This window comes from Nycticebus coucang, chromosome X (genome assembly GCF_027406575.1).
Source record: "Nycticebus coucang isolate mNycCou1 chromosome X, mNycCou1.pri, whole genome shotgun sequence".
Classification (NCBI taxonomy): domain Eukaryota; kingdom Metazoa; phylum Chordata; class Mammalia; order Primates; family Lorisidae; genus Nycticebus; species Nycticebus coucang.
Genome location: NC_069804.1, coordinates 124,132,462 through 124,150,193, shown reverse-complemented (window position 1 = coordinate 124,150,193; position 17,732 = coordinate 124,132,462).

The window sequence follows — 17,732 nt, the reverse complement described above, 5'->3', positions numbered from 1 at the left end:
CTATATTAGGGAAGTTGTTCTCAAATTTGCTCCAGTATCAGAGTATTTGGATGTCATGGTACTCTTTGGGGGACTATAAGAAGTGGCATTTTTATATTTGATTCTACCACTTAATTATGAGAAGAATGAAATGAGCATTATCACAGCCCCTGGCTCTGAGGGGCACTTAACTATGTAGCAAACACTCTATTAATTCCTTTATATTGGTGACCTTATTCAACTCTCACTATAACCCTGCCTAATATATACTAGGTAAAGATACAGGCTCAGAGAAGTTCAGAAACTTGCATAGGGACACACAACCAGGAAGTGGCAGAAAATAGATATGCATCCTGGGCTTCAAGTTTATGATCTTAACTAGTACATCTACTGAACATTTTGTTGTTGTTTAGCAGGCCCAGGCTGGGTTCAAACTCACCGCCCCCAGTGCACATTGCTGGTGCTTTAACCAGTGGGCTATAGACACCCTGAACAATTTTTTTTTTTTTTGAGATAGAGTCTCACTTTATTACCCTGGGTAGAGTGCTGTATCATCACAGCTCACAGGAACCTCAAACTCTTGGGCTGAAGTGATCCTCTTGCCTCAGTCTCCCAAGTAGCTGAGACTACAGATGACCCCCCACAATGCCCAGCTAGTTTTTCCATTTTTATTTTATATGTTTTAATAACTGTATAATTACATACTATAAAACATACAAAACAAAACATCAGATCAGGAGAATGACTGGGAAAGTTTTCATGAGGAAAGGTTATCTTTTCATAGGTTGTTTAGCGGCAGATGTGATGTCAGTCTGCTGTGAAAACACACTGGCCTAAGCATCATTCATCAATGTAGAAGATTCATAAGATATTGGGCTCTGAGTTTTTCCATTTTTAGTAGAAACGGGGTCTCGCTCTTGCTCTGGCTGGTCTCAAATGCCTGAGCTCAAGCAATTCACCTGCCTTGGCCTCCCATAGTTCTAGGATTTACACAGGCATGAGCCATCATTCCCAGCCTACAGAACAATTTTTGATAATCAAAATATGACTATATATATTGGTAGTATTAAATAAAACCTCTAGAATATGGATTTGAGCATACACAAAATAAGCTGATGAATACATATTGCAGCTCTTTGTACACCATAGTAACGCAGTTTACTGTGTCTCCTTGGGCTTGTTTACAGTAATTAGCTGCACTTTCTTCTCCTCTGAGGTTCATTTAAAAGCATCAGTTGGGGCGGCGCCTGTGGCTCAGTTGGTAAGGCACCAGCCCCATATACCGAGGGTGGTGGGTTCAAACCCGGCCCCGGCTAAACTGCAACCAAAAAATAGCCGGGCGCTGTGGCAGGCACCTGTAGTCCCAGCTTCTCGGGAGGCTGAGGCAAGAGAATCGCTTAAGCCCAGGAGTTGGAGGTTGCTGTGAGCTGTGTGATGCCACGGCACTCTACCGAGGGCCATAAAGTGAGACTCTGTCTCTACAAAAAAATAAATAAATAAATAAATAAATAAAAAATAAAAGCATTAGTTGATATCAAATGGTGTATTGTTTGCTATTAGCAGGTAATATAAGCAAGGAAAGAAAATTATTTTCTTATGGGTTCACTTTTGATTCCTTCAGGACACTATTCTTGGAAGAGTAAATTTATTTTAATCATTCTTTTGTAATTCCTTTCACAAAAATTGAGATCTTCAGAATTTTAAACAGCAGAGTGTTAGAGATGTTAACTAGAAGGGTGTTTGAGACCTGTTTCTTTTCTTTCAACACACTTTCTTGGGCCAAAATGCTAGGACTACTCAAGTAACAGAATAGTCACCATTTTTGTTATCACTTTCTCATTACCATTCCTCAGAGGTTGAAGAGTTTCTCCTGTTATATATTAGTACTCCTCCTCAGAATTGACCTTTAATCCTCAAACATGAAGGATGGGCAGAGAGCCACACTGAAAAATCTCAGGTTCCAAACCATAGCCAAGTAACAAATGATAATTACCCAGATAAGTCTGGAGACAAACCTTACAGGGCTGTTCACAAGTTTGTCGTCATTTTCCTTTCCCTTTTTTTTTTTGAGACAGAGTCTCACTCTGCCACCCTGGGCAGAGTACCGAGGCAATATAGTTCACAGCAACCTCAAACTCCTGAACTCAAGTTATCCTCTTGCTTTACCCTCCTGAGTAGCTGGGACTACAGGCATGCGTCACTACACTCAGCTAGATTTTTTCTATTTTTAGTAGAGATTGGGGAGGGAGGGTCTCACTCCTGCTCAGGCTGGTCTCGAACTCCTGAACTCAAGCAATCTACTTGCCTCACCCTCCCAGAGTGCTGGGATTGCAGGTGTAAGCCACTGTATCCAGCCTGTCCCCATCTTAATTTCAACCTTCTTCACCCTCAAACCAGCTAGGACAACTGCTAGACCTTGTGAAAAAGTCTAGCAGTCAATTGTGAAAAAGTAGGTCCTTGTGACTGGCCTCCACGCACCCATCTGTGATTCTAGAACAATTATGACATACAAATTTCCCTGACATACCAGCTGGATGCTCTACAAATCTCATGAATAAAACTTTAGCCTGGGCATTTGACCTATGCTAGGATACATGAGCTGCTATCAAGTCTTGAGTCTACTTTGTTCATGCTATGTTTTCTCCAGTTGGTTCTTGTCATCTCAGTTCTTTGCTTTAATTTTTTTTCATTGTTTTTAATTATTTGGGATATATATTTAGGAGTGGAATTTCTGGGTCATATGGTAATTCTATGTTTAACTTTTTGGGAAACTATTAAACTGTTTTCCACATATACCATTTTGCATTTCCATCAGCAATGTATTAGAGTTACAATTTCTCCACATCTCCACCAACATTTATTTCACTTATTTTCCCTTTTTTTATTATAGTCTTCTTAATAGGGGTGAAGTGATACCTCATTGTGGTTTTGATTTGCATTTCCCTAGTGATTAATGATGTTGAGCATGTTTTCATATGCTTGTTGCTTATTTATGTATCTTCTTTGGAAAAATGTCTATTCAAGTCCTTTGCTTATTTTAAAATTGGGTTATCTTCTTTCTGACATATAAGAGTTCTTTATGTATCCTGTATATTAAACCCTATCAGATTTGTAAATATTTTCATCCATTCTTACAGCTGTCTTTTAACTTTCCTGATAATGTCCTTTGATGCATAAAAGGTTTGAATATTGATGAAGTCCAATTTATTTTTTCTCTGTTGCTCATGTTTTTGGTGTCATATCTAAGAATCCATTACCAAATCCAAGGTCATGCAGACTTATCCCATATTTTCCTGTAAGAATTTTACGGTTATAGGGCCTATATATATATATTTTTTTTTATTGTTGGGAATTCATTGATGGTACAAGAAAGCAGGATACACTGATTGCATTTGTTAGGTAAAGTCCCTCTTATACTTGTGTCTTGCCCGCAAAAGGTGTGTCACACACCATGATGTCCACCCCCTCCCCCTTTCCTCTCTCTGCTCTTCCTTCTCCCACCACCACTCCTTCCCAGTCTCTGCTCTTCCTTTCCCCCACCCCTCCTTCTTTCTCTCTCTGCTCTCCCCTTCCCCCACCCCCACCATGTACTAGGTCATTAATTGTCCTCATATCAAAATTGACTACATAGGATTCATGCTTCTCCATTCTTCTGATGTTTTACTAAGAATAATGTGTTCCACTTCCATCCAGGTTAATACAAAGGATTTAAAGTCTCCATCATTTTAATGACTGAATACAGTTCCATGGTATATGTATACCACAGCTTGTTAATCCATTCCTGGGTTGGTGGGCATTTAGGCTGTTTCCACATTTTGGTGATTGTAAATTGAGCTGCATTAAACAGTCTAGTGCAGGTGTCCTTCTGGTAAAAAGGATTTTTTTCCTTCTGGGTAGATGCCCAGTAATGGGATTGCAGGATCAAATGGGAGGTCTAGCTTGAGTTCTTTGAGGGTCTCCATACTTCCTTCAGAAAATGTTGTGTTAGATTGCAGTCCTACCAGCACTGTAAATGTGTTCCTTTTTCTCCACATCCACACCATCATCTGCAGTTTTGAGATTTTGTGAAGTGGGCCATTCTTGCTGGTGTTAGATGATAGCTCAGGGTGATTTTGATTTGCATTTCTCTAATAATTAGGGACGATGAGCATTTTTTTCATATGTTTGCCAGCCATTCCTCTGTCTTCTCTAGAGCAGGTTCTATTCATCTCTCTTGCCCATTGATATATGGGAATGTTGGTTTTTTTCATGTGGATTAATTTGAGTTCTCTGTAGATCCTATTTATCAAGCTTTTGTCTGATTCAAAATATGCAAATACACTTTCCCATTGTGTAGGTTGTCTGTGTGCTTTGGTTGTTATCTCCTTAGCTGTACAGACACTTTTCAGTTTAATTAAGTTCCATTTGTTTATTTTTTTGTTGTTGCAGTTGCCATGGAAATGTCCTACCCCAGGGTTATATCTTCAAGTGTTTTTCCTATGTTTTCTTTAGGGATTTTTATCATTAAATAAAAGACCTTAAATTTAGGTCTTTTATCCATCTTGAATCAATTTTTGTGAGTGGAGGAAGCTGCAGGTCCAGTTTCAGTCTTCTACATGTGGGTATCCAGCTCTCCTAGCACTGTTTATTGAATAGGGATTCTTTTCCCCATTGTATGTTCTTGTTTGATTTAACCAAGATTAGGTGGCTGTGAGGTGTTAGTTTCATTTCCTGGCTTTCTATTGGATTCCAAATATCTATGTCTCTATTTTTGTGCCAGTACCATGCTCTTTTGACCACTATGGCCTTGTAGTACAGCCTACAGTCTGGTATACTGATGCACCTGGCTTGGTTTTTATTACTAAGAACCGCCTTAACTATATGGGTGTTTTTCTGCTTCCATACAAAATGGAGAATTATTTTTCCCAAGTCTTGAAAGTACAATGTTGGTATTTTTTTTTTTTTTATTGAGACAGAATCTCACTATGTTGCCCTGGGTCGAGTGCCTTGGTGTCACAGCTCACAGCAATCTCCAACTCTTGGGCTTAAGTGATTCTCTTGCCTCAGCCTCCCAAGTATATGGGACTACAGGCACCTGCCACAACACCTGGCTATTTTTTGTTGCAGTTGTCATTGTTGTTTTAGCTGGCCCAGCCCGGTTTCGAACCCACAAGCCTTGGTGTATGTGGCTGGCGTCATAATCACTGTGCTATGAGAGAAAAGACACAATGTTGATATTTTAATAGGGATGGCATTGAATAGGTAGATTACTTTGGGAAGTATAGACATTTTAACAATGTTGATTCTTCCCAGCCATGAACATGGTATGTTCTTTCATTTGTTAATATCCTCTGCTATTTCTTTTCTTAGGGTTTCATAATTTTCTTTATAGAGATCCTTCACCTCTTTTGTTAGGTATATTCCTACGCATTTCATTTTCTTTGAATCTATGGTGAAGGGAGTTGTGTCCTTAATTAGCCTCTCATCTTGGCCATTATTGGCATATACAAAGGCTACTGACTTGTGAACATTGATTTTATATCCTGGGACATTACTATATTTTTTGATGACTTTCAGGAGTCTTGTGGTTGAGTCTTTGGAGTTCTCTAAGTATAAGATCATATCGTCAGCAAAGAGGGAAGAGTTTGACCTTCTCAGTTCCCATTTGGATGCCCTTTATTTCCTTGTCTTGCTTAATTGTATTGGCTAGAACTTCCAGCATTATGTTGAATAGAAGTGGCGATAGAGGACAACCTTTTCTGGTTACAGTTCCAAGTGGAAAAGCTTTCAGTTTTACTCTATTCAGTAAAATATAAGCTGTGGGTTTGTCATAGATAGCTTTGATCAGTTTAAGAAATGTGTCACCTATGTTTATACTCTGCAGTGTTCTCATTATAAAGGGATACTGGATTTTTTTATTATTATTAAATCATAGCTGTGTACATTAATGCAATCATGGGGTACCATACACTCATTTTATAGACCATTTGACATATTTTCATCACACTACTTGACATACCCTTCCTGGCATTTTCTTAGTTATAGTGTTAAGACATTTATATTCTACATTTACTAAGTTTCACATGTACCCTTGTAAGATGCACCATAGGTGTAATCCCACCAATCACCCTCCTTCCGCCCATCCTCCGGGATGCTGGATTTTATTGAATGTTTTTTCTGCATCTATTGAGAGGATCATATGGTCTTTGTTTTTGCTTCTGTTGATATGGTGAATAACATTTATGGACTTGCATACATTAAACCAGCCTTGCATACCTGGGATGAATCACACTTGATCATGATATATGACTTTTTTGATGATAAGTTTTAATCTATTGGCTCGGATTTTGTTGAGAATTTCTGCATCTATATTCATTAGTGTAATTGGTCTGAAGTTCTCCTTTGTAGTTGGGTCTTTTTCTGGTTATGGTATCAGGATGATGTTTGCTCTTCGTAGAACGTGTTGGGGAAGATTCCTTCCTCCTCAGTTTTTTGGAATAATTTCTGCAGTACGGGAATAAGCTCTTCTTTGAAGGTTTGATAGAATTCTGGTGTGAAACCATCTGGACCAGGCATTTTTTTGTTGGGAGATTTCTTTATTGTTTCTTTCATCTCAGTGCTTGAAATTTGTCTGTTCAGGAGATCTATTTCTTCCTGGCTAAGTCTAGGGAGAGGGTGTGATTCCAATATTGATCTATTTCCTTCACATCCACTTCCTTGTCAAATTTCTGGGCATATGGCTGGTCCAAAGGTACTGAGTTATCTTACTTGATTGTTCATAGTCAGTTACAGATTGAACTCCTTGTTCTACTCTTCCCCTCCTTTTCACTACTGTACTTGACTAGTCTTAAAAAAATATTATGGGCATGGAGTTTCTTGTAGTCAGAGACAATCTTTTGTATCTCTGTGGCATCTGTTTTTATTTCCCCTTTATCCATTCTGATTGAGGTTACTAGAGATTTTACTTTTCTGTTTTTAGTTGGCCTGGCCAGAGGTTTATCTATTTTATTTATTTTTTTTTTTGAAAAACCAACTCCTTGTTTCATTGTCACCTCAGTTCTTTCTCTTCTTGTCTTTTTACAGTTTGTCCTTGACTCAGAATAATTTTAAGTTCTAGATTATCTGTACATTTGTATTTTATTACACATGAGCCAATGTTGCATGACCAGAGATGTGAACGAACAGTAGCTTTGCTGTGGGTGTAAACTCGCTCCTGTAATTATTATTAATTATTCACTACACGGGATAAGGTGGCGTGTAGTGAAGTTCTTTTTTTTTTTTTTGGCCGGGGCTGGGTTTGAACCCGCCACCTCCAGCATATGGGACCGGCACCCTACTCCTTGAGCCACAGGTGCCGCCCTGTAGTGAAGTTCTTTATTTAGGGGATTGATTTTCTTCTTTTCTAGTTACGTACACACTTAATCTATTATTTGTTAGTTTCACTATTAATTTACTTATTTGAAATTAACTTGAAAGGAAATATCCTGTTACTACATCAACATAATCACTTCTGTAGTAAACATCTTCTTCTAGACACTGACTAATTTTGTGGCAGGTGTCTAGACAAAATCATAAAGAAGAAAGTAGCCACAGGGGAACAGAGTTAATTGAAGAATATCTTCAAGCGTTCACTCAGTTTACTCAGTATGAAGTAATGACTGTGTCTTTTTCTCAGGGCAGAGCACTTATAGGCTTTTGACAGTATGTTGTTAACATACGTTAACCTTCTGTCCTGAATCTCTGAGGAAGGGCAGCATGCCCTTTGATCTCAGCCTTTATGGGGTGCATAGCTTCAGAGAATGGGCTTGTGGAATTTTTAACTCCAGGGAAGCCAACTGTGTGTGTGTCCTACGGGGTCCCAGGTCTCTTAAGTCTCCGAAAGAATAGCAAGTCATTTTAACCTCACACTGAGTTCACTTTGTGTGCTTGATATAGGATATGTTTATTTCTAAATATTATCCTACATTTTTCTTTTCTGTTTATTGATGAATATTATTTATATTTGTTATTACTAAAGTTAACACTTGTATATAACGTTCATTTTCACTTTGGTTATGTTTCATTTTTTTACAAATTAAATATAAAATGAATTTAATAATTAAAAATAATGTTAATGATTTTACTGTACTTCTTATAAGTTTCTGTATTTTTGGAATAGGATTTATTTGTTCAATTTATTAGCTATGTTTTGTAAAATCTGATCTCTATATATTTTTTGTAACTTATTTTTAAAAGTGGAATATGCTTTATGTTGTAAATTTACAATTTTTTTAGTTAAATTATTATGGTTTAACAAATGTTTTTAAACATTTTCCCAAGGAAATTTACTTTCTTTTTTTGTGTGTGTGTGGTTTTTGGCTGGGGCTGGGTTTGAACCCAACACCTCCATCATATGGGACCGGCGCCCTACTCCTTGGGCCACAGGCGCCGCCCGGAAATTTACTTTCATTATATTTAACAGGGGTTATACAAAAAGTAGTTACATTTTAATCACATTTTAACTTCATTTGGTTTTTTTTTTAAGCAAATTAACTCATCCCTTAACATAACAACAGCTTGTTTTAAATTAGTAATTTTATTATATAATTCAGTGTTAATTTGTTTTTGAGCAGTCCATAATTGTTCAGAGTCTTTATGTTCATTAGCCACAAAATTATGTATTTTGATTTTTTGAGTTACAGCCATCCCAGAGGTGGCAGTATAAGCTGTTACTGTAATAATTCTTAGAATGACAGCAATTAAAAGTCCAATAAATCTCTTGATTCTTTTCGGGACTCCATCAGCCAGAAGTTGAAGGACTGTCAGGGCAGGAGATTCTTGTCATGGTTGGTTAAATTTACTGGTATCCACACACCTGTCCTGGTTCTTAACAAATACAGCTGTTTATTTTGAGGATCAAAACTTAGAGAACTATTAATACAAGTAAACAGTTGACACACAGGATAAAAAAAAATTCTCTTGTTTTTTTTATTCTACTTTATGTTGCCTTTAAGCTACACAAAGGGTAATTGAACATAAGCTTGAATCTATCTTTTATCATGGACAGTAAATTTCATAACATAAGTATGGGGGGTGGTGGTTTGATGATAAAACAATCCACCAGTTTAACCTTTTATAGGTTTTAGGGCTGCTGCTACTTTCCACAAATGATTTTGTTTAGGAAAGCCATAAATTCTAGGTGTGGGGGATGTACACCCAACATCTGTTTAAATCATAGGTGTTATCATATTAATATTAATTTTATTTTTATTTATAGGATAGGTAATTTCATCTCTTGGTAATTCAATGTTAATATGTCTTTTATTACTGTCAAGTAAAGTTGTCTTTGGACTCTAGTCCATTATAGGACCTTTACAAGTATTAGTTAAGAAGAAAGTTTGATCTCCTTTACATCGAGCCTAATGCACCCATTCCTTTTGTAAAGTAAAACTGTGCTCTTTATGAGAAGGAGCTGCCACATTTATAGGAGTAAAACCTGGGATAAAACGAGAGATGGAACTAGTACTTAGCATAAACATCTCACATTTGACATCATTCCTAGAAGCTTGCTGGTCATAATGACTTAGCCAGTACTGTACAGTCATATTTAAACACTGATATTGTTGACCAAAACAACTAGGAGGGCCGGTGACCCCAGATATAATTAACAAGCTTCATTTTTTCTTCTTCAGGTTTAAATGGTCCTTGGGTATCATACAGTCCTGGGAGTCAGACAGATTCATTTGTAAATATGGGGACTGTGGGTTCTGTCCAACTAACTCTTCGCAGCAGCAGTGGATTAGGGACATAAGTTCAATAATGAAATTCCTTTCTTTTTACACTTGACATAAGGAAAGCAAACATTGCTAAAAAAAATTCACAGGTGTTAACTTACATTTTTGTTTGCATACTTTTGTCCCAGTGGCTTTTACTGTGTGTAATATGGCCTGTTTTTAACTGTTTCTGAATTATATTATTAAGCACTTCTAATTTTTTATAAGGGAGCGGCCACTGTTTAACCTACATTGGTTTATCTGTTAACTATTTTAACGGCAGGGTGAATCGCTGAACAGGAGCTTCTATATAAAACCCTCATGAAGAGCAGGCAAGCCCAGTTCAGTTTTGTTATTTCCTATTCTTACAATTTCAGGTTTTAAAGTAGGAGTGAGGTCAATGGGATTATAACTCATATTCATTATTATAGTCTTGGCTGGTTTGGAAATAGTTGGAATAGTAATCATGGCTCTCCACTGTTGTAAAAGATCTCTGTTCTATATAGATAACGTAATAGAAGCCACATATGGGTGCAGCTGAGCTTTCTGACTCTCAGGGCCAGAACAGTCTAAAGTATTAATACTTTGTTCAATATCAGTTAAGGTTCTTATACCAACAAATGTAGTCTCAATTTTCTGTTTTGGCTAGACCCTAGGCCACATGAAACAAGCAATTATTGAAACATCAACTTCTGAATCTACTAGTCCAGTAATTGTTGTTTTATCAGTAAAAGTTACTGTACACTGAGGTTTGGAGTCATTAAGGAAAGTATGCCAAAAAACCTGTTTTTCAGTGCTGCCAAAGGCACCCTCCTGCTTTACAGGAGTGGCCTGTCCTTTATGATAAGGCAGAATTAAAATTTTTGTAATTTTTTGACCAGCTTTTAATTTTATATTTTGGGTAGAAGAAGCCATAAGCATAATTTCTTCTTGAAAATCAGAATTAATAACTCTAGTATGTATGTTTAAACTTTCTATTGTTAAACAGCTTCTACTTAAAATGAACTTTACAGAGTCTGGTGGAATAGGGCTATAAATTTCAGTTTGAAGTTTTCTAGGATTTTGTCTAGCTAAGATTTCTTCTTTATATACTACTGGTATGTCTAAAGCTGCACTTCCTTGAGTTGCATGAAAGAGATCTTGAACATGTAATTTCACAGGCTCTATTTTAATTAGTTGTTCTGATTTGTCTGTGCATGTGTTACTTCATTGTTCACTGGAAGCTGACTTTGAGTGCTTGTATTGTTCATTACCGGGCCCCGAGCTGGGCTCTGCACCCCGTTTTTTGGATCCTGAGCTGGAACAAATTCTATCTTGGCCAGCAGGAGTTTGACATCTTCATTCTTAACAGATCTACATTTATTAGTCTAATGTTTGCCTTTTCTGCAGCGGCAGCATAGGCCAGGTGCTTGCGGCTTGATATCCTGAATTACAGTAACTGGAGCACTATTGGTTTTAGGTTTGTGACATTTAGAACACAGATGCCTTATATTTCTACAATTAAAACATTTTGTTTTCTTTTTAGTTCTATTAAGTGCCTCCGCCAAGGCTGCAGCATTAATTTTTGTTTGAAATGTTCTAGAGTCAATATCCTTACAAGTGTGGAGATATTGTTCAATGGAAACATTGTCCTGATTTTTTACAGGTGTTGGGGCCAACTTACAATCTGAATTGGCATTTTCAAATGCTAATTGTAAAAAAAGTATCTGTCTGGCCTGTTCTCCAGGAACAGACCTTTCAATAGCTGTTTGAAGTCTAGCTACAAATTTAGAATATGGTTCATTGTTTGTTTGCATGATACTTGTAAAAAACTGTTTAATCCCATCTTTATTCTGTAGTCTTTACCAAGCTCTAATACAAACATCTTTAATTTGTATTAATAAGTTTTGTGTTAAGTGTAGCTGTTGGTGAATGTCAGCCGCAAGGTCAGTACCCATTAAAGAGTTAACTGAAGTACTCTGAGCTCGGTTTTGCAAAGTTGTCTCATCCAGCCACCAAGCCTAGAATTACAAAAATTGACCAGGGCTCAAGGTAGTATGAGTTAAAGTTTCCCAGTCAGCAGGAATAAAAATATGATTTGTGCAATATGAATTTAAAATATCAATCACAAAAGGAGAATTAGGTCCATAAGCATAAATGGTATCTTTCATTGTTCTTAAAAATTTTACTTCTATAGGAGCATGTTGAGCAGCTCCTGATTGACCATTCTTTTGAATTTCCCTGAAAATAGGATATGCTTGTATAACAGGTTCTTTATTATTACCCAATTTTGAAATTTGAACTGATTTCTCATTAGATATAGCCAATTTAGAAACATTTAAAGGAAAGTGTTACTGTGGAGGGAAGTGAGTATCTGGGGGATTAGGCCACACAGGATAGACTCCTGGTGGAGGATTATGATGTAAGGGGACTTCCCTCCAGACCATAGGACCTGCTGGTGCAGAAGGAGTTAGAGGTTTGTAAGGTTTGTAAGGTGTAACATTTTTGCAAGAACCTGCTTTAGAGCTTGCTCTAGAGGAGAGTATTTCAGCTACCTTCTTTTCTAAGAAGGCAATTCTTTGATTCATTGTTTGAAAATTTTTAGCCATAATTTTTTTAAGATGTTCAAACTCAGACCCTTTCTGAACTGATTCATCAGTCATTTCCACTAATTCTGGACAGCTCTCTGTGTTACTCTCTAGACTAATTAAGTCACCCACATATTTCTTTGTAGGCTTATTAAGGTTGGGTTCAGAATGAGAAAGTGGCATATTGTATTCATTTTCCAGTTATCTGAGACTTTCCGCAGCCTGCTTTGGCTGGTCTAACTGACCCAGCTTGGGCAAAGGAAGCGGGGGTGGCAACTCATCAGCATCACTATCCACAGTTTCAGAGGTTCGCTCAGAACATGTCTGAAATGGTTCCAATGCAATATGAACAAGTTGATATGTTGCCCATATTTCCCTGTTTATAAAATTGCCCTTTTGCTGGACACGATGTAGAGCCTGACCCATTTTCTTCCAGACTTTCAAATTAAGCTGGACTTTCTGGTCAGGCGGGAACCAGCGGCAATGCTTAACAACCACATGGAAAAGTTCCTGTAGGTTACTGGTTTTTACCGGAATTTTAATGGTAGAAATCAGAGTTTTTAAAATGGCAATATACTGGTCCTCCAAAGAGAAAGAGAGATGAAGACTCATATTATTTCCGCCTATGTTTCTTGCTATGCTGGAGATGTCCCATGTATTCTGCATGGCAATTGCACTGTCTCAGTTACAGGGTTCTCAAGCTTACCTCAAACGACTTCAGAGAAGATCTCTCCAAGGTGTCCTGGCAGAGGCGGCTGTCCTCCAGCCCGGCATCCAGAAAGTCTTTCTACTCCTTTGTGATCCCCTGATCTTGCCGACTACGCCAATATGTTGTGTGACCGGAGACGTGAACGAACAGCAGCTTTGCCGTGGGTGTAACTCGCTCCTGTAATTATTAAGTCAAGAAACAGACTACACAGGATAGAGTGGCGTGTAGCAAAGTTCTTTATTTAGGGGTTTGATTTTATACCTTTCGAGTTATGTACACACTTAATCTATTATCTGTTATTTCATCATTATCTCAATTTACCTATCTGAAATTAACTTGAAAGGAAATATCATGTTACCACATCAACACAATCACTTTTGTAGTAAACATCTTCTTCTAGACCTGACTAATTTTGGGTCAGGTGTCTAAATAAAATCATAAAGAAGAAAGTAGCCACAGGGGAACAGAGTTAATGGAAGAATATCTTCAAGTGTTCACTCAGTTTACTCAGTATGAAGTAATGACTGTGTCTTTTCCTCAGGGCAGAGCACTTATAGAATTCTGAGAATATGTTGTTAACATACGTTAACCCTCTGGCCCATATCTCTGAGGAAGGATGGCATGCCCTTTGATCTCAGGCTTTTCAGGGTGCACAGCTTCAGAGAATGGGCTTGTGGAATTTTTAAGTCCAGGGAAGCCAACTCTGTGTGTGTCCCAGGGGGACCCAGGTCTCTTAAGTCTCTGGAGAAATAGCAAGTTATTTTAAACTCACACTGAGTTCACTTTGTGTGCTTGATGTAGGATATGATTATTTCTAAATATTATCCTACAAGCCAGCATCTATATTGCCTGCATTTTCTTCAACGTGTATAAAATCACATTTCTTAGAATAAAAAGGAGCTATTTAGATGATAAAGATGTTCTATGGGAGGCACAAGCCATCATATCTTCAGGGCATAATGTAATTGGTACATCATATCAAAGAAACAAGTCTCCAAAATCTCAGACCATTGCATATGCACCAAAACCCTGAGGAGATAGAAAGGATTGTTGTAAGAAATGTCTGGTTTTTTTTAGAATTTGCGTTAAAAACAACATTTTAAAAAATCACAAGCAGTGATTTGAAAATTTTTTTTTGTTTGAGACAAAGTCTCACTATGTTACACTCAGTAGAGTACCATGGCATCATAGCTCACAGCAACCTCCAACTCTTGGGCTTAAATGATTCCCTTGACTCAGCCTCCCAAGTAGCTGGGACTACAGGCACACACCACAATGCCTGGCTATTTTTTGGTTGCACTTGTCATTGTTCTTTAGCAGGCCCAGGCCCTGTTCAAACCTACAACCCAACATGTATGTGGCCAGTGCCCATGCTGACTGAGCTACAGGCACCCCCTGAATTGAAAATCTTACTCTTCTGTGCAAAGATTCAGTTGTAGCTGATTAAAAAATATTTAGTTTAAATTTCTTTGAGGGAACCTAAGTTGTCAAAAAGTATGTGAAAATCCACAGGCTAATTGAAACAAAAAGTTCTCCTAAGCAAAAGTCAAATGCAAATTGCATCTTATCTTGATGGTTGTAATATTGTCAAAGTTGTTGCCTGATGACAGTAACTTTCTTTCATAATCACTTCCTACAGAGATCTTTGTTAAATTGAAAATCCTTTACCAGAAAGTTTTCTTTAAATAAAATTTCTAAAAAATCATTCAAAAGAAAGAGCATGGGTGGCACCTGCAGCTCAGTGAGTAGGGCGCCAGCCACATACACTGAGGGTGGTGGTTCAAAACCCAGCCCCGGCCAAACTGCAACAACAAAAAAAGAGAGCGAAGCTAGTTATTTGTGTAGTAATTTTCTTTATAAGCTTTTTAAACTATGATCAGATCCTACTGTGGTGGGAATGAAAAACTTCCCATTTGACCCCAGTTTCACTGAAATATCAATTCACATTAAGGCAGATTAATAAAAGAAAGAGATCACAAATTTATTTAGTGCGCAAATGGGGAGAATCACTGAGTGATCACTCAGTATCCCAATGGGACCCAGAAGTTTATATCCCTTCTTTTTAGAGAGGATTAGGGAATTGAAGAATATAGGTAATTTTACTGAGGTTTTTGCACAGGTACAGGGAAAGCCCTTTCTAATCCCTTTTTTCTTTTTTTTAATTATTAAATCATAGCTATGTACATTTAAAATATTCTTTATATAATTCTAAATACTCTTTATACCAAGGAGTTTTATTTTAGGGTAAAATTCCCTGGGCTCCTTCACTAGATTTTGTGCCGAATTATAAAGACTGAGCTTATTATATGCATGGCACTGTAATCAGGCAAAACTACTCTCCAATATGTTAGGTCTGACAATTAAGTTCATGAACTTGCCACCGTGTGCTTACGTTGGCATCATTGTAACAAACAACAAGCTTTCATGACCTTGTTATATTAGTGTCTCACACTTGTGTTCATGTAGATGTTTGGTGGTATTTTGCTGAGTTGCATTCATTATTGTTGCATCTTTTTGGTGTCCCATTGCAAGAATGTTAGAGCTTGAATTAGAGCAACAAATGAACATATGTTCTGGGAGACCAAGGCAGGTGGATCCCCTGAGCTCAAGAGTTAGAGACCAGCCTGAACAAAAGCAACATCCTGTCTCTACTAAAAATAGCTGAGCATTTTGCAAGGTTCCTTTAGTCCCAGCTACTTGGAAGGCTGAGGCAGGAGGATCACTTGAACCCAGGAGTCCGAAGTTGCTGTGACCTATGACTCCATGGCACTCTAGCCTAAGTGACAGGGTGAGACACTGTCTCAAAAAATATATATACCAAAAAACAAAAAAATGAACATTCATAAATTTCTTGTTAAACTTGACAAGAGTAGAAGTGAAATCAGGAACATATTACTCTGAGTTTATGAGGATAATGCCATGAAAAAAATGGCAGTGGACAGATGGATTAAATGTTTTTCTTTTTTTTTGTTCTGAGACAGAGTCTCACTATGCCACCCTTAGTAGAGTGCCATGGGGTTATAGCTCACAGCAACCTCAAACTCTTGGGCTCAAGTGATTCTCTTGCCTTGGTCTCCCAAGTAGCCATGACTACAGGTACTACCTGCAATGCCCAGGTATTCCTAGAGACTGGGTCTCACTCTTGCTCAGGCTGGTCTCAAACTGCTGACCTCATCAATCCACCCACATTGGGGTCACAGAGTGAAAGCCTGGGATTATAGGCATAAGCCACCTAGCCTGGCCTTGGATTAAATGTTTTTCTGAGGGGAGAGAAAGTGACACTGATGAAGAGACATCAGGATGGACAGTAATGAGCAGAACAGATAAAAACATTGCACAGATTCATCAAATTGTGCACCAAAATCATCAGCTGACTGTGAGAAGCACTGCAAACCAAGTAGAAATCAATGGAGAAACAGCTGGGAAAATCTTAACTGAACATCTTGGCCAAACAAGTCATGGCTCTTGCATCACTACAATACACCAGTTCAAAAGGCACTGTCCATAAGGGAGTTTTTAGCCAATAAATAAATAACTGTATTGGAACACCCTCCCTACTCCCCTGGTCTGGCCCCCAATGACTTTTTGCTTTACCTGTAGATAAAGGAAATATTGGAAGGAAGACATTTCTATGAAATTGAGTACATCAAGGGTAATTCCAAAGAATGAATTCCAACATTGCTTTGAAAGTGAACTAGGCACTAGAGTAAGTGCATAGCAAGTGGAATACTTCAAAGGTGATTGCAGTGCTAGTCAGCAATATAGTACTTTTTCTAGGATGAGTTTGCAAACTTAATTGTCAGACCTCATACATGTTATGCCCTTTTACTTTTTTTTGCCACTCCTATGTTTTTAGCTATCTATAGACATCTTTGTTTGGGTTTCTCAAATTTGGATTTTCTCAAACCTCTTTTTTATATAAATAAACTCATCCTTTTCCCCACCTTTCTATTTCTCTGCTATTCATCTATATTTCCTACCCACAAATCTTGGTGTCACCATGAACACATATCTTTCTTTCAATAACAAATATTTATTGAGCATCTACTTTGAGCCAGGTTCCACGCAAAATGCCGGGACATAATGTCAGCTCTTAAGATGCTCTATATTCAGATTGTAACTGAGTTGTGTTGTTATCTAATTAACACGAACACATATAGAAAATAAAAAATGGTATCTACTGTTATTTTTAATATTGCCAGAGTTTTAAAATGTCTTAGATTCATCCTGTTCATAATCTAGGATTTAGATAGTGAAAAGGAGAGCCATGTAACCACTGATATTCTGTGAAGACAAGAAAAAGTTGTTTCAATATCTGTGGTTGCATGTCCTTCATTTTAGTATTGTACTTTAGTCTACTTCCTGAATTTGTTGTTTTCAGGCTTAGCTTTATTTTATGCATGTTATTAACCTCATTCATCTTGTGTCGGATTCAGTAGTAACAGAGCCTGGGACAGGGATTTTGTTGCATAAATTGTTCTGAAGAAAATACTCTTTAGGAAAATCAATATACACCGATCAGTAGCTCTAATATACATTAATAACAACAAAGTTCATAATCAAATCAAGAACTCAATCCCATTTGCAATAGCTGGTAAAAATTACCTTGGCATACACTTAATTGGGGAGGTGAAAGATCTCTACCAGGAGATCTATAAAACACTGGTGAAAGAAATTGTTGATGATACAAATAAATAGAAAAATAATCTCCCATACTCACGGAAGAATCAATATCATGAAAATGAC